We start from the raw sequence: 19476 nt of genomic DNA, 5'->3' as shown, positions 1-19476 counted from the left end.
GCAGAAGTGCATAAGTCATGCACTCTGCTTATGCACCTCTCGGCAGGTTTTGGGTTTTAGAGTTTTTGGTCATGCGGAAGTGCATAAGCTATGTGCTCTCCTTATGCAGATTTCGGCAGAGAGAGAAAATGCAGGATTTGAAGTCATGCAAAAGTGCATAAGTCATGCACACACTTATGCAAGTCTCGGCAAGTTTGAAATTTGACAAAAATGTGGCTATGCAGAGTTGCATAAGCTATGCACTCTCCTTATGCAGTTTGCAACAGGGATGAAAATGGCAAGAATTGTGGTTATGCAGGATTGCATAAGCTATGCAGTTGCTTATGCACAATTCAACAAGATTGAGATTACAATGGAAAATGATTTGCAAGTGTGAAAAATACCCTAGAATGAAGAAATATAATTCTATGAAGCATAAATCATGAGAAATTGTCATCAAAAACACATCAGTATATACAAAGTCCATCAAAATTGCATCACACAAGCTTGTAGAAGTAAATCCTGCATAAAAGGCCTTTGTGAACCATGCCATTTCAACTCAAATTCTGCAAATCAACCTTTAGCACATAAAACTCAATAAAATCTGCATAAAGTTGCATCTATCCACAAATGATGAACTCCCCAAGTTATGCCAAGAAAATGCAGTATGTCCACCTTGAATCCCACAACCCAAATAGGCTCAAAACTGCAAAAATGACTCCCTTACCACCATATTAACATTATAAGCACAAAAACTTAAAAGTTACACACCTAACCTCACCAAGAACATAAGTCATCTGCTGCAGACCCTTCCTTGCTGCAAAATGTCATTTTTTCTCTGCATAAACCAGATAGCAACCCTACACAGGTTATGCAGTAAAAATCAATCAATTTTGGGAGAGTTTGAAGGACAAAATTTTCAGGTTAAGAATCACTCCCTAGCAGTTCACCAACCTTCCTCCATTGAAATACATCTACAAGGGACAAGATTCAACAATGTCAAAAATTGAATTTGGGGAGATTTAAGATAAAAACAAAAGCAATGTAAATAAAAGTAAATCAGCAAAAGCAAAATAAAAGGAACTTGGGATGCCTCCCAAGAGGGCTAATTTATAGTCCTTAGCTGGACTCTTCATGAATTTCACTAAAAAGAGGTGAGGGATTGGAGAGCTTGTAACAGCTTGCTCCTTTTATTGGGTCTCCGGTTATGTAATGTTTCAATCTATGCCCATTGACCTTAAAATTCCCAGATTTTTCACTCCAAATTTCAATTGCTCCATAAGGGAAAACCTTAGAAACTCTATATGGACCAGTCCACCTTGATTTAAGTTTTCCAGGGAACAATTTCAATCTTGAGTTGAACAACAAAACTGAATCACCCTCTTTGAATTCCTTTTTCCTAAGATGCTTATCATGCCAAACTTTAGTTCTTTCTTTGTAAATGCGGGCACTTTCATAAGCATCCATCCTCAATTCTTCAAGCTCATTAAGTTGCAATAACCTTTTCTCACTAGCTTGCTTAAGATCAAAATTCAAGGTCTGAATGGCCCAATATGCTCTATGTTCTAGTTCCACAGGTAAATGACAAGACTTACCATACACCAACCTAAAGGGAGTAGTTCCTATAGGGGTTTTGTAAGCAGTCCTATATGCTCATAGAGCATCATCTAGTTTGACAGACCAATCTTTCTGAGAATTGCTCACTGTTTTCTCCAAAATATGCTTGAGCTCTCTGTTAGAAATTTCAACTTGTCCTGAAGTTTGAGGGTGGTATGGGGTAGCTATCTTGTGCACTACACCATACTTCCTCATTAAGCTCTCAAATTGCTTATTACAAAAATGTGAACCACCATCACTAATTATAGCCCTAGGAGCTCCAAATCTACTCAAGACAAATTTCTTTAAGAATTTCACTACCACTCTAGCATCATTAGTTGGAGTTGCAATAGCTTCCACCCACTTTGACACATAGTCAACCCCAACTAGGATGTATCTATTACCATATGAAGGAGGAAATGGCCCCATAAAATCTATTCCCCAAACATCGAATAATTCTACTTCAAGAATATCATTTAGGGGCATTTGATCTCTTTTTGACAAATTTCCACTCCTTTGACATTTATCACATTCTAACACAAATTTCCTCACATCCTTAAAAAGATTTGGCCAAAAGAAACCAGCTTGCAAAATTTTACTAGCTGTTTTGGAGATTCCAAAATGTCCTCCATAATCAGAAGCATGGCAATGATGCATAACACTCTGTGTCTCTTCATCAGGAATACATCTTCTTATTAAACCATCACAACATCTCCTAAAGAGTAAAGGATCATCCCATCTATAAAATTTTGCCTCATGCAAAAACTTTTTCTTTTGTTGCCATGTCATACCTAGAGGTAAAACTCCACAAGATAGATAATTCACAAAGTCTGCATACCATGGTAGTTTAGCAACAAGAGAGAAAAGTTGTTCATCCAAGAAAAACTCATCAATAGGGATTTCATCCATTTCTTCATCATCCAATTTCAACCTACTAAGATTATCAGCAACTACATTTTCAGCTCCCTTTTTATCTCTAATCTCCAAATCAAACTCTTGTAGCATCAGAATCCACCTAATGAGCCTAGGTTTAGCCTCCTTTTTACGGAGCAAATACCTGATGGCTGCATGATCTGAAAATATAACCACCTTTGAGTCAATAATGTAAGGTTTGAACTTTTCCAATGCAAAGACAATTGCTAAGAATTCCTTTTCAGTTGTTGCATAATTTGTTTGAGCCTCATCCAGTGTTCTACTAGCATAATAAATAGCATAAGCCTTTTTGTCCTTTCTTTGACCAAGAACAGCTCCAATTGCATAGTTGCTAGCATCACACATAATTTCAAAAGGTAGGCTCCAATCAGGAGGTTGCATGATTGGTGCAGTGATAAGAGCTTGCTTCAACCTGCAAAAGGCATCCAAACACTCTTGGTCAAATACAAATGGTATGTCATGACTTAGCAAATTAGACAAAGGTTTGGCTATTTTAGAAAAATCCTTGATAAAGCGTCTGTAGAACCCGGCATGTCCTAGAAAACTTCGAATTCCCTTGACATTGGTAGGAGGAGCCATCTTCTCTATCACTTCAACTTTGGCTTTATCAACCTCTATTCCTCTGTTAGACACCAAATGTCCAAGCACTATCCCTTCCTGAACCATGAAATGACACTTTTCCCAGTTTAACACAAGGTCAGTATCCGCACATCGCTGCAAAACTTTAGAAAGGTTAGCCAAGCATATGTCAAATGAAGATCCATACACAGAAAAGTCATCCATAAAAACCTCCATTATGTCTTCAATAAAATCTGAGAAGATTTCCATCATGCACCTTTGAAAAGTGGCTGGTGCATTACACAACCCAAATGGCATCCTCCTATAAGCAAAGGTTCCATATGGACAAGTAAAAGTGGTTTTCTCTTGATCATTTAGATGGATAGGGATTTGAAAAAAACCTGAGTATCGATCTAAATAGAAAAAATAAGAATGCCTAGCTAGTCTTTCTAACATCTGATCAATGAAGGGAAGTGGAAAATGATCTTTTCTAGTGGCAATATTTAATTTTCTGTAATCTATGCACATTCGCCAACTAGTCACTGTTCTGGTGGGAATTAATTCATTATTTTCATTTTTGACCACTGTCATTCCACCCTTTTTTGGGACAACATATACTGGGCTCACCCAAGTACTGTCTGAGATAGGATATATGATCCCTGCATCAAGCAACTTCAAAATTTCCTTTTTAACAACTTCTTTCATATTTGGGTTCAACCTCCTCTGATGTTCAATAGATGGCTTACAATTTTCTTCCAAACTGATTCTGTGCATGCAAAAGTGTGGGCTTATTCCCTTGATGTCATCTATGGTATATCCTAAAACTTTCCTAAATTGCCTTAACACTCTTAACAACTTATCAGCCTCTAAGGTACTTAAGTTTGCATTTACAATGACTGGATAACTGTTATTGGTGCCAAGAAATTCATACCTGAGCTGAGAAGGAAGTTGCTTAAGTTCTACCTTAGGTGCATCTTCTTCCTTGAATGATGGTTGCTTAGATTCTGCTTTTTCCTTTTGTGTGAGTTGAAAAACTGGAGCAGAAATGAATGGTGGACTTCCCTCTAAAAGTTGAGCATATGCAGCCACATGAGGGTTGTCATAGTCTATGCCTCCTCCATGAACCAAACAATTTTCAAGTGGATCTTCTGGATATTTCTTTCTGAAGTGTTCTTCAACCAGCTCATCAATGATATCAACTCTCAAACAAGTATCAGCTTCAATAGTGTTATTAATATTGAAAACCAATTGATCTTCACCAACTCTAAGAGTCAATTTTTCTCCCTTAACATCAATCAATGCTCCTGCTATAGCTAGAAAGGGTCTTCCCAAGATAATTGGGATATTAGATTCCTCTTCCATGTCCAAGATGACAAAATCAACAGGTATGTAGAACTTTCCAACCTTCAGAGGCACATTCTCCAAAATCCCTTTAGGATACTTAATTGATCTGTCAGCTAACTGAAGAGAAATGTGGGTTGGCTTAAGATCTCCCATATTGAGCTTCTCATAAATGGAGAGGGGCATAAGGCTAACACTAGCCCCTAAATCACATAAAGCTTTTGTAGAACATGATTCCCCAATGTGGCATGGAATTGAGAAACTCCCTGGATCCTTGAGCTTTGGAGGAAGTTTCCTTTGGAGGATAGCACTACATTCTTCTGTCAAAGCTACAGTTTCATGATCTTCAAGTTTCCTCTTGTTTGAGAGAATTTCTTTTAAGAATTTTGCATAAGAGGGCATTTGTGAAAGAGCATCAATAAAAGGCACATTTATGTATAGCTTCTTCAAAACCTCTAAGAACTTCCCGAATTGCTTATCAAGCTTGGCTTTGTGAAATCTTTGTGGAAAGGGAAGTTGTGGCTTGTAAGGCTCTGGAGGTATATACTTCTCTTCATTCTCTTCAATTTTCTCTTTACATTTTTCTGCACTCTCTTGTTTTTCACTCTCATCAGTTTCTTTCTCATTTTCTCTCTTCTCACTATTTTCACTCTTCTCATTTTTTTCACTCTTCTCATTATTTACAACTTTCCCACTTCTTAAAGTGATAGCTTGACACTGCTCTCTTGGGTTTTCTGGTTGACTTGGAAGTTTTCCAAAAGACTTGGTACCTGAGGAAGATGCTTGTTGTGCAATCTGATTTTCCAGCATTCTGTTATGTGTTTGCATCTGCTCTAGCCTTGCTTTCATCTCTCTCATCTCTTCATCATGCTTAGTTTGGTTAGCAAGAATCTGTTGTAATAAAGCTTCTGTAGTGGAACCTTGTTCTTGCTGTTTTGGTGGAGGATTCATATTTTTCTGCTGAAAATTAAGCAATGGTTGCCTATTTTGCTGATATGGGATTCCTTGTTGCTGTTGTGGTTGAAAATTCTGATTTGGAGCTTGATTTTGCTGATTTCCCCATGAAAAGTTGGGATGATTCCTCCAATTTGGATTATAAGTTTGAGAGTAAGAATTCCCCATTTGTTTGTTTCCATAATTACCAACATATGCTGCTTGCTCTCCATAGTCTACTCCACAGCTGGTAGTTCCCTCTGCATAAGCAACTTGTTGTGAACTTCCAGATGATGAAGATGAACTAACCAACATACTTAAGTCTTCCATCTTCTTAGCCAAGACATTTGTAAGTGCATCAAATTTTTCATTAATCATATTGAATGGATCAAGGTCATACATTCCAGCAGCTTGCCTTTTTTGAGTTGGAGCTGGTCCTCTTGGACTACTCCAAAGATGAGTATTCTTTGCAATATTCTCCAATAACTCATAAGCTTCTTCTTCATGCTTCATAATAAATTCTCCTCCTGTTTGAGCATCAATAATCCCTCTGATTGCAGGAGTAACATTGGTGTAAAAATTCTGGTTTATCATCCATTTTGGAATGGCATAATGTGGGCATTGTCTCTCTAATTCCTTCCATCTCATCCAGGATTCATAAAGAGTTTCATCTTCTCTTGGTCTGAAAGCTGTCATTTGATTTCTCAATTCTTGAGTTTTTCTAGGTGGAAAATATTGTGCAAGAAATGCATCAGTGAGTTGCTCCCAATTTGTAATGGAGTTGTGAGGTAAAGAATCAAGCCAATCCAATGCTCTATCTTTCAAAGAGAATGGGAATAGCTTCAATCTTGCTGCATCATCAGACACTCCAGGTTGTTTTTGCATATCACAAATCATAGCAAACTTCTTCAGATGTGTGTGTGGATTTTCAGAAGGATTTCCCCCAAATTGAGAATTTTGAATCATTTGAAGAACTCCAAAATCCATCTTGTAACTATTTGCATCAATTCTTGGTCTTGCTATGCTCTCTCTCAAGTCATCAAAACGAGGAAAAGCATGATCCATCATACTTCCCCTAGGTACATTAGCATTTACAACTTCTTCACCTTGGGCTGCATTTTCATTGTTTCGATCATTTCCAGCATTACCACCACCAATTCTGATTCTTTCACACCATGTTTGCTTCTAATTCAGTTTCTCTCAAAGCTTCTTTTCTTCTTCTGGTTTCTTTCTTGTTGGCTTTACAAAATTTCTCAATTTCAGGATCAAACAATAAGGATGTGTCACTTGTGCTTCTAGCTCTTCTCATAAAAGATTAAAAGTACCTGAAAAAGAACAAACAAACACAAAAATAAAAAGATAACAAAGATAAAACTATAAACAACTAAAATAATCAAGAATTCAATCTTAAACAAACAACTCCCCGGCAACGGCGCCAAAAACTTGATGTGGCCCAACCGCAAGTGCACGGGTCATACAAGTAATATAGAAAAGATATCGTTCCCACGAGGAGTTGTGTTAATGATTGAATTTTTGATATAAAAAGTTGACTAAATTGAACTATTTTTGAAATTAAAGTAATAAATTGATGGGTATTTGAGTATGAAATCTATATGTGCAAAATTAATTCTCTAATCAACTATGTAATGATTTAACTAAATTTGCATCAAATTAAAATAAGAAAATTCAAATATGGAAATATTCAAAATGGCAAGTAATTAAATTCGATTAGAAATTAACAATGATAAAAAGGTGATTCCGGAGTTCGGGATTTCATATTCAAGCTATTTCGGGATTTTTAAATTGGTTATCCAATCTTGTGGAACTTACGGGTTTTAAGGAGATTAATTCTTAAATCCTTTGAATACCCTTTCGAGTGAGACAAAGAGTGCCTTAATTAATCTAATCCTACTTTCGTGGAGTTAGAGTTAATTAAGACCCATTAGGTTCTTTAATTAATCTGTGAATCCTCTTAATCCTTAGCCTATTTCTATGTCTACGTTAATTAAGTCCAGTTTCTTGATTATCTATCACAAGGCCTTCTCCTTTCGGTGCCTCAACCATGGATTATGAACATCACTTAATGGGATCCTACACTAAGCATGTCATTAAGCACACAAGAAATGAATAAAACTCATTAAGACCACAAAATATGGATTACCCAATCAAAATTCACAAAATATCTCAAATATTACAACCCTTACTCCAGAATCAAAGTAAAACTACTCACTATCCATAATGTTTACAAGAAATTCTGAGTTTATATGAAAATTAAGCTTTAATCTAAGCTAAGAAACAAGAAACTAAACACTAGAAATGTAGGAAAAATGTAAGAAAGGAAAGGAATCTCCAAATCTGATTGGAAATGGTGTGGGAGGTGATTGTGACCCTTCAGCTACTGCCTCTCTTTTCCCTTTTTGTTCCTCTTCTTTTCCTCCTCCCCCTCTAAAATGGGAAATGGGGCTATTTATAGCATTTTTCTGACATGGAGCCCTAAAATGGTGTGTTTTAGGAGGAATTTTCTGAGGGAATCTTCTGCCAGCTCATTAATAAAACCTTTGTGGGACTGCATAAGTGGACTGCATAAGTTATGCAGTCCCTTATGCAGTTTTCGACTATTTCTGGTTCACTTATGCGAAACTGCATGACTTGGCGCATGGGTTATGCACATTTCCGTGAGATTGCATAAGGGAGGCGCGAATCTGCATAAGCTATGCACTCTCCTTATGCACAATTCGGCAGGTATTGGAACAGTGTTTCCTCTCCTCATGCGGATCTGCATAGCTTATGCGGCAAGTTATGCGCAATTTGGTCAATGCATATTTCAACTTGAAAACTTGTTTTTGACATCTTTGGCTGTAGAAGTCACTCCTCAATGGCAAAATTTCTTTTCAGTCCTTTAAAAACACCATTTTTCCTACAAAACAAAGTAAAAATTACAAATTAATCCAAAATTGACAATTATGAAAAACTAACTAAATAACTAATGAAATTAGCTAAAAGAGACTAATAATCAAATAGAATGGATATGAAATTAAACCTAAATGAATATGCAAAATGTATGCATCACTTATCCTCAGGTTTGTCTTCATCATCTTCCTCATGTTTTTTTTTTTTTTTTTTTTTTTTTTTTCAGTGCTTATAAATGAATTTTGATGTCCAATTTTGCTCCTGTAACAGGAAATTTAATCCAATGGTAGGAAGCTCATCTTTAAAATAAAATGTATATTAACTACTGATTTGGAAACGTCACACAACCTAATTCTTCGGAAAGGCCAAAATGCATGTATTTCTTCTATGAAAGTTTATTGTAGATTGAGAATGAATATTGTCCTGCTTCTCAGGGCACAAAGCATCCAATGGCAATTGATTGCCATCACATACTTAAGATACTTGAGTGAATCTAACTGCTTTTTTTTTTTTATAGAAAAAAGAAATTGAATATTTCTAAATGCAGCAGAAATATTATGTCACAAAAATGAGAGTGAAAATCAATGAATGAAAGGATAATATCCATCTAACATATGGCATGCATAAGTGGGGAAGTAAAATGAGGCCCCCTCTGCTTCTCTTTTTATTTCTACTATATAACGGATGGACCCCACACTCCACAATTTTCGCAAACACAGTGGGGAAGTAAAATGAGGCCCTAACGAAACACTCTTCATCAAAACGTGTCCTCAATCCATTCATACATGAATGTACGACGTCCCTGCCTATTTCCAGATTCATACATGAAATCCACTCTACATTCAATTCTTTTAATGAAAAAATTACAAAATGTGGTATCAGCAACAACGCAGAAAGAGAAGGCAATTAAGTGATGAAGGTCAAGTTTGAATGAAAGCGAGGACCCTTTACTCTTATATCTCATCCTTTCTGGCACTGCACCTCCTGCCATACATAATCTAACTTTCTGACCCAACAAATGCGTTTCAAAAACATCCTCGATTACTTTCTTATTCAAATTGACGCAATTACTAAAATCAAGAAATTTGCAATCTTCCAATTCAATTTCATATGCTTCTTCACTTTTATCTGCTTCTTCATTAAAATTAAAATTGTTTCGAATTAAAATTAAAGTTAACAGTATTTTGATATTTTTACTATAATAAACAATAAATTAGCAAAAAATTTTCACAATTAATTTGATTGCAGAACGAAACCTAATGCATTAAATTATTTAAAATTGAAATAAATAAATCAAGTGATGGATTTTGACAAACTTTATGGACTAACTTTTTTTTTTTTTTCTTCATTTAGCTTTCCTTCTTTCTCTTCTAACCTTGCTATGTCACATTTATCTTCATCAATTTTCAATGTCAATAACATCAAAAATCAAATTCCTACCATTCTTTATTTTTTGAACTAGTTTCTTTGGTAAATTTTGCTTTCAAAGATTGATACAATTTATGTCCCCTACAATTTATTCATGATGATAATGACTCTATGATTTCTAGCCCTTCCTATTTCATCCAAGAACAAATCGACTGTTTTGGTGTCTCTCTTAATGTGATAAAATATTTGTATCATATTGTAGATGCATTTTTCAAATCCATGTTTAAAATTTATGAACCCTATTAAATATATGTGGCTATTAGGGCTGAGCAGAATTCGGTTCAAACCGAAAAACCGAACCGAGTCAATTCGATTCAATCGGTTCGGTTTTAAAATTTAATCAGTTCGGTTCGGTTTTAATTTATAAAAATTTCAGTTATTTCGGTTCGGTTCGTTTTTGAAGAGAAAAAAATCGGTTAAACCGAACCGAACCGAATAGTGATTTATATAGTCAAATCGAACCGAATCGATTTTTGAATTAATTTATTTTTATGGAAAATTTATGAATTATATTTAATTTTATATATATTAATTGTTTAATTTCATTGATTAATGGTTATTAGGTTCAAACCAAAGTTAAAATTAGACCAAATAACTTGAAAATCAAGTCTAAATTAAAAAATCAATAAAAAATCAAACTGATCGGTTTAAACCGAACCGAACCGAAATAAAGCGGTTGGTTCAATTCGGTTTTTCAACAATTTCGGTTCGGTTCGGTTTCTAAGATTGACGGTTCGGTTTTTATAATTTAATTCGGTTCGGTTCGGTTTGAACCGATTGCTCACCCCTAGTGGTTATAATGGCATACAATTACAATTAAGATGACTAAAATAATACTATCATAATTTTTTTCATGATTTCTGACAAAAATTTACGATTAAATATTATGTTGACTAAATTATTTCCTAATATGATAATTTTTTCATATTTCACTTTAGACTAGCTTCTTTTTTCTTGATTTTGCTTGTCTTCATTCTCTTCTATTGTAGGCATGCCACATGTATCTTCCTCAATTTCAAAGTCAATATATAATCCAAAAAATCAAATTCCTACCATTCTTTATTTTTTGAACAACTTTATTTGGTAAACTTTGTTTTCCAATATTCTTTATTGCTATTAATGTTGTTGTCATAAAGATAATTCAAATCTGGGGAAGATAATTCAAATCTGGTCCCCTACAATTTATTCATGATGATAATGACTCTATGATTTCTAACCCTTCCTATTTCATCCAAGAACAAATCGACTGTTTTGGTGTCTCTCTTAATGTGATAAAATATTTGTATCATATTGTAGATGCATTTTTCAAATCCATGTTTAAAATTTATAAACCCTATTAAATATATGTGGCTATAATGGCATACAATTACAATTAAGATGACTAAAATAATACTATCATAATTTTTTTCATGATTTATGACAAAAATTTACGATTAAATATTATATTGACTAAATTATTTCCTAATATGATAATTTTTTTCATATTTCACTTTAGACTAGCTTCTTTTTTCTTGATTTTGCTTGTCTTCATTCTCTTCTATTGTAGGCATGCCACATGTATCTTCCTCAATTTCAAAGTCAATATATAATCTAAAAAATCAAATTCCTACCATTCTTTATTTTTTGAACAACTTTATTTGGTAAACTTTGTTTTCCAATATTCTTTATTGCTATTAATGTTGTTGTCATAAAGATAATTCAAATCTGGGGAAGATAATTCAAATCTGGTCCCCACAATTTATTCTTGACTGCACCCAAACCATTACCCACCTATTTTTGGTGAAATTATTTTGCGATATTATTATGACAGATAAAAAATTTTCAGCTTAATCATAAAATTTTTATAAATTTATATTGTAACTTTTTAATATGTTATATAATTAAATTAAATAAAATATAACGGGAATAAAAATACATATTTTAATTTATATTTACTTTATAATATAATAATAAGTATAAAAAATTGTTAAAATGTAATTATTATTAAAGGTGTTGTACACCACGGAAGCATGTAAACTGCAAAAAAATAAAGTAAACACACAAAATACCAATATTTACGTGGTTCACCCTTTCAACAAAGGGCTACATCCACGGACATGCCATCTTCCAATATCATTAATAAATAAATTATCATTACAAGCTCATAACTATACTACCCATCAACCCAATTACACCCAAGAGATCCCACAGTACATCAAACTACTCATAGTAAATATATTAGTTAGTCCCTCTCAGTCTCCTCTAGACATAACCCAATATATTTACTATTACAACACTACACCACAAAAGGGTGCCTTCAACTATATGGGCAAGAGCCCTCTCACCAATAGACAAGAATTCTTTCCTTTTGAATTCTATGTCCTTACTCCACCTTAGGCCGAAGCCTCTCTCCACTGCAATGGGTAAATGCCCCTCATTAATGGACAGAGCCAAATCCTCAGCAATTGGCAAATCCCTTCTTTACAATGGGTGACAGTCTCACTTCATGGGCTGAAAGCCACTCTCTTCAATGGGCAAAAGCTAAATAACCTTTTGCATCATTTTCCTATTTATAGTATTAATTTCCTCAATTCTTATCTGATTAGGAGTCCTACTCAATTTAGGAATAATACTAAAATAAGAGTTCTACTCATTATAGGAAATATTCCTCCATCCTATTGAGAAATATTTCTCCCACTCAAACTAGGAAAAGATCTCTCTCCAAATCCTATTAGGATTTCGAGTCATAATTCTAATAATCTTTAGATTGACTCAAAATCCATCAACCATTGCATACCTCAAATTCTTGGGTATCATCAAATCATCAAATCTCCATGCTTGAGCTTGAACCCTTCAAATCATCAATTCTTTAATCTTTATCTTGGGTGTAACTTGCTTCTTTCTTTAAAAAATTTTCACATCATCTTCTTGATTTTGCATCAAGAGCTCCACCTCAATTTTAACTCTCCACCACCACCATTATTGCATGTGCGAATTTCTACATGTTGTAGCATCTCCACCTTCAAGCAAACTCATCAAGATCATCTCGTGCTCTGATACCAATTTGTTGTGTACTGCAGAAGCGTGTAAACTGCAAAGAAATAAAGTAAACACACAAAACACCAATATTTACGTGATTCACCCTCTCAACATAGCACTACATTTATGGGCATGCCATCTTCCACTATCATCAATAAATAAATCATCATTACAAACTCATAGCTATACTACCCATCAATCCAATTACACCCAAGAGATCCCATAGTACATCAAACTGCTCATAGTAAATATATTAGTTAGTCCCTCTCAGTCTCCTCTATACATAACCAAATATATTTACTATTACAATGCTACACCACAAAGGGTGCCTTCAACTGTATGGGCAAGAACCCTCTCACCAATAGACAAGAATTCCTTCCTGCATGCAAACTATATAGAAAAACACCAATATTTACGTGGTTCACCCTCTCAACATAGGGCTACATCTATGGGCATGCTATCTTACTCTATCATTAATAAAAAAATCATCATTACAAGCTCATAGCTATATTACCCATCAACCCAATTACACCCAAGAGATCCTACAGTACATCAAACTGCTCATAATAAATATATTAATTAGTCCCTCTCAGTCTCCTCTAGATAAAACCCAATATATTTACTATTACAACACTACACCACAAAGAGTGCCTTCAACTATATTTGCAAGAGCCCTCTCACCAATAGATAAAAATTTCTTCCTCTTGAATTCTATGTTCTTACTCCACCTTAGGCTAAAGCCTCTATCCACTGCAAAAAGCAAATGCCCTTCATTAATGGGCAGAGCCAAATCCTCAGCAATTGGCAAAGCCGTTTTCTATAATGTGTGACAGCCTCACTTCATGGGCTGAAAGCCACTCTCTTCAATGGGCAAAAGCAAAATAACCTTTTACATCATTCTCCTATTTATAGTGTTAATTCCCTCAATTCTTATCTGATTAAAAGTCTTACTCAATTTAGGAATAACCCTAAAATAAGAGTTTTACTCATTATAGAAAATATTCCTCCATCCTATTGAGAAATATTTCTCCCATTCAAATTAGGAAAAGATTTCTCTCCAAATCCCATTAGCATTTTGAGTCATAATTCTAAGAAAATGTTTTCTAGTAAAATATTAATATAAATTATATTAAATTTATTAAATAGAAATCTAGTTACCTTTTTCAAAAGAGGAAGAAAGTAAATAAGGGCTCGTTTCTAGTTGCCTTTTTCAAAAGAGGAAGAAAGTAAATAAAGGCTCGTTTACTATTGAAAATATATTTTTGTTTTTTATTTTTCATTAAAGATAAGGAAAAACATGTTTACCTGGAACTAATAGAAAATAGTTTTTTAATTCAAAAATTAAAATTTATTAATATCTTTCATATTTAGAAAAGAGATTACTAGTTAAATATATTTAAATCTTATTTTATTTTTAATTTTTTTAATTTGTGTGATTCATTTATTTTATTATAATAATTAATTTTTTATCATTATAAATAAAAATTTGAAATGATTATTTAATATTAATTATAAAAAAGCTATAATATAATTTTAGCTAACAGTTGAAAAACAATTTAAAATTATTTTTTAAATCTTAAATAAATTTTAAAAAATGAGATAACTAACTTTATTTCTTTATTTTAAAAATTAGCAATAAATAATTAATAGTAAATAAGTAGTACATAACTTTTAATTTAGACTATGGTCTTATTAATTATGTGATAGACTCATCTAAGATTTTAGGTCCTTTATTTATTTATTTTTTAAATTTAATGGACATGTTTAGTATATAAAAGGCTCATATTTGAAATCTCTTTAATAATTTATTTTCAATTTCCTAAATTCGTTGGCTATTCTGTGGAGGGAACCAAAGCTGAGTAGATCCAAAGTAACCCTCTCCTCGGTGCCATTAGATCTACATCCGAAATACACCCATAAAAGCCTATTTGTAATCTTGCTCGAAGGCGGGAAGGGACAATCCACTCTCCGGGCAAGGGGAAAATTCCTTCCCTGCTCGAAAAGAGAGAGAAATGAAGGAGAGCTGTGAAAAACCAGTAAAGAAAAGTGAAGGGTCACTAGAAGACGGTACCTCAAGAGAAGAAGTGGAATTCCTCTTTCAGTTATTATAATTCATTGAGTATATCATTAAATGACTTAAATATAAAATGAGCTCATACACTTAATAAAAGAGTTAAATGCAGGTTGAATTCGAATGTTTTTTTTTTTTTTTTTTTTTTAATTTTATGTTGTATTTAGATGTAATAAAATTAGAGAAATTTATTACAATTTTTCAGAAATTTAAATTTTGAGTTTGCATTTTTATGGAATTTTAATTCGATAATTTATTTTAAATTATTTTAATATATGGCAAATTTTAAATAATTTTATGCTTTAAAATTATTTCAGATCTTTGAAAATTCTTTGAGCATTTTTGAGATTCAGTTTACGTCCTGAGATAGATTGAGAAAGTTAAAAAAAAAGGTCTAAAAATAATTGAAAAACAAGAGCGTGGACAGTGATTTGAAAAATCATGGATCAAACAGGCAGGTTGAAGAATTTTGAAACAATAATGCTAATGCAATTTTGATTGAGGAAGTTGACAAATGTCTATTCTGACAAAAAAAAAAAAAAAAAAAAAAAAAAGAAAAAGCCTTAATTAATCCTTGTGGGGAATACTTCCCTGAACAGAATTTCTTAGGCTTCCACCTTAAAATAGAGGTGTGAAAATAAGAAGGATCAATTATTTACAGTTGCACAAGTTATTGTTTCCAGAAATAGCACTCTGCAAGAATCTTTGCTCAATATTAAATCATTTTCGCAATAAGAAATACCAATGTATCTATTTTCCCTCATCCCCAATAGATCACTACAAATGCTGACACAGGATTGTCAATCAAGATCATGTTATCGATCTTGAGGTATGTCATTCCCACCCTAGCTACACCAGAGCAAATTATCATCCTCAGCTGAGAAGAACCACTAACTACCGGACATTCCATTTGTATGTAGGAATTTATGTCAAACATTCCACATTGTAACACTATATTTGATCTAGGCAAAGCATAAGATTGCTTCAGATCCTTTGTAGTGACAATGTGAAGTAATCAAAAACGTCATCAAAGTTTCAATAGCAGCAAGAATAGAACTTGTACGAGCATAAACTTCACGCTGAACCAGTGAGTGAGGTCCACACCAGACAGACTTATGGTTGTTAGGGAAGAGAGTTCTGCAAAGACTGAGAAGCAATGGATTTTCAGAATGAAACTTCTCAAACATTATAGCCTTCTGCGTCTTTCTTGTGATTCCTGTAACCATGTAAAAGTATGGATTCAGTATACCAAACGAGAAGTTATGCTATGCCTGCTGTAAAATTGGGGGAAAAGAATATCAAATTATCAATTTTAGCTAATACTTTTAATTTTATCAATTTTACACATGCCTCGTACGCCCAACCTATAGTAAACAATTTCTATACCAACACCGCTGGTGAAAAAACCCCTAAAATTACAACATAAAATGCAGCCATTGTGTCAACCTAAACAGTCCCAACAAAACAGACCTTATCAAGTGTAACCAATCTTTCCACTAGATCCAAGTGTAAGTTTGAGTTCTTTCTCCAGAATGATTGCACCAAAATTTTCAATGCTTATTATTGAAATTTGATGTCCATATTTGCAATTATTCATGCTTGAATTTGCATCCCTCTGTAATAGGAAATTGAATCCAACTGTAGGAAACTCATCTTTAAAATAAAATGTAAATTAACTGCAAGCTTGGAAAAGATAAAAATGAGAGAATGGCGAATTACTGATTTGGGAATTTCACACAGCCTAAGCCTAATTTTGCAGGGAGACCAAAATGCACGTACGTACTGCTTCTATGAAAATTAAAGCAGGACTTGTCAGGGCACCAGGCATCTAATGCCAATTGACCGCCATTACATACTTAAGACACTTGAGGGAATCTACCTGTGGTTTTCTTTTTTTTTCTTATTTAAGGAATAGATCTAAATGCAGCAGAAATATTATGTCACAAAAATGCGAGTGAGAATCAATAAATGAAAGGAGAATATCCACTATATATATATTATATATCAAATAAGTTGGTCAAGCAACAAATATCTATCAATATGAACAGATTAATTAGAGGAAATTGAGGTTCAATTTGATAAAATTTAGGCTTTATAAATACAACTAGTCATTTTATCGTGCATTACGCAACTTATTTATTTTTTATTTTAATATATAATTTAATATTTATTTTTATAAAATTTATATTTTACAACCATGCTATAAATTTTTGTTAATGATAGCATTTTTAATTAATTATTAAATACAACTAAAATTTTTATTAAAATATTAAATAATTATATCCTATTAAAATTAAATTAAATTTTTATTTTTAAAATAATTATCAATTTTTTTTAAATATTCTTTCAAAAAAATGTAACAATACAATATTTTTAGAGTATAATTGCATTTAAAAAAAAACCATATATATATTATTAAAAATAGTTTGTCCATAATAACTATAATAATAAATATGCTCAAAAACTTTTTAAATATTATAGTAATATCCAAGAAATAATAATAATAATAATAATAATAATAATAATAATAATAATAATAATAATAATAATAATAATATGCCAAATAATTTTTTAATTTATGATTTGTATTTTTTTTTTTTGAGGTCTTAAGTTTGTCCTTTTAAAATTGAATTTTTTACACTTGCCAACATTGCAAATGTTCATTGCTTAATTTTTCCTATATAATATTTTGTATTTTTTTTAAAAACAATATTTGCTTTTTTATATAAATCATTGGAAAGTTATACAATTAATTGTATATCTCTTTATTCTAATCATCTGATTTTAAATTCTATATCTTTTATAAAAATATATATTTTTTTAAAATATATTCTATAATTATGCATGCAACGAAAAAGATTTGATTTGAAAAATAAAACATAATAAATAATTTTAAAATAATTACACATATTTAAAAAAAATAAAACAATTAAAGTATCGGTAGAAACAAGTAAAAATGTGAGAGATTTTAATAAGATAGATACTCAATATTCAAAAGAAAAAGGAATGAGGAATGAATTTATTTTCTAGTATTAATAAATAAATTATTTAATTGTAATCGATATAAATACTATTTAATTTTAAATTTTAAATTTTGATAAATGATTTGTATTATATTTTAAATTAATTTATGTATACCAATCAAAAGATAAAAACAAAATAAGGAAAAAAGCAAAAATAAAAATGTTACAACTTTAAAGGAAGTAAAATATATAAAAATAAAAAGGAAAATGAGGATTTAAATTTTAAAATTAAATAGGATAAATTAAATTTTAAAATAATCAATATTTATACCAGATAAATATTATGATAAATCATTAAGCCATGTGGATTACAAAATATGATACATGGTAAGTTTTCAAATGAATAGTTTTTAAGTACATTAATAAGCCAAATGACTTAATTTTATAAGGCCATTTTTCTGCTTTAGCTTTAATATATATACATATATATTGATATGGGGGCAGCATATTGTGTAATGTCTAACCTTGGAGCAGTTAAGAAACAAGTGTGCTAACAGAGAATATAGAAATTAAGAATGCTAAAATAGCATATAAGAAATAGATTTACCTGTTGTCATTTTGAGTTTGGTTAGCATAGGCAACAAGGAAGAGATAGAGATTTTGAATTTGATAGAGGAGGTGTGGTTCCTCTCCCTTATGATTCAAAAAGTCATTTTGGTCTTCATCCACAACATTTTGTTCCAATCTTTGAACGCCTTCCTCATTAATCTCAAGTTGTTATATTGGATGGACCGCACGCTTAATTTTCCCCTCCTTGTCATTTTTGTGCTAGTTCTACCTGATCTTCGTTCTGCATCACGGAATGCTGCACCTAGCTTATTATTGCCATTTGGAGTGCTTGCCCATACATCATATTTAATGCTCTTATGATTGTCATCTTCAATTGTAAGATTTGATAACACAGAACTTTGCGTTTGCGAACTCATTTTCAAAATCTGGTAGGTTATACTGATCCCTTTGCATAGTAATTCCCAATTCTTCCTTGACAGAGCAGCCATACTCCATGTTTGATCTACTAACTTTAGTTATGCTCTAAAGAAGCAGCGACAAAACATATAAAAAAATAAATAAATAATACAACAATCATATTAGAAAAACGTAGAGAGGACTCAGAAAGAGTTAACCAAAATATATATATGAAAAGTAATACAACAATCATAATATCTCCTTTTATGGAGTGGCAAAACAAATATTACAAACACGGCATCATATCCATCCACGAGTATCAACATAAACATTAGCATATTGAAGGCATGCCTGTTTGAGAGAGAGAGCGCGCTAAACTCAGGCAAAGAGCAGCCAAAGACATATCCTTTATCACAAAGCAACATAGTCTTACTAGCTATTGTCAATGACTCTTTAACATCTATATCTATATATTTTTATCTATATTTATATAAATATATAATAGCCAACGAAAATCTGAATTTCCTACTTCTACATGGTAATTTTTATGAATTGTAATTTTTTTTTTCTATTTTTTAGAAATTTTGAGTTTTTTTATTTATCTGTATTTTGATTGGACCAATTAGTATATATTTTTTAATTCAAAAATTTTAATATTTATTTGTAATTAATTATGACATTGAATATCTAACCATATTAATTATATCATTAAATACTGAAAGTTCATTGTATATGATTATTTTTCTATTTTGTGTTTTTAATATTTAAAATTTAATCATT

The 19476-nt window shown here is 32.1% G+C and overlaps 1 non-coding gene across 1 annotated transcript; it reads left to right on the top strand.

Annotated features, from left to right (window-relative positions):
• Positions 1-5944: 5944 nt before the first annotated feature.
• On the top strand, positions 5945-6051 carry LOC131173626 (small nucleolar RNA R71). The gene has a single exon (XR_009143939.1). It is a non-coding gene; the product is annotated as a small nucleolar RNA R71 (small nucleolar RNA).
• The last annotated feature ends 13425 nt before the right edge of the window (positions 6052-19476 follow it).

Source organism: Hevea brasiliensis, chromosome 14 (assembly GCF_030052815.1).
Source record: "Hevea brasiliensis isolate MT/VB/25A 57/8 chromosome 14, ASM3005281v1, whole genome shotgun sequence".
NCBI classification, from domain to species: Eukaryota; Viridiplantae; Streptophyta; class Magnoliopsida; order Malpighiales; family Euphorbiaceae; genus Hevea; species Hevea brasiliensis.
Note: the sequence above shows the minus strand (reverse complement) of the source record. Positions and strands in the feature narration are given on the sequence as shown.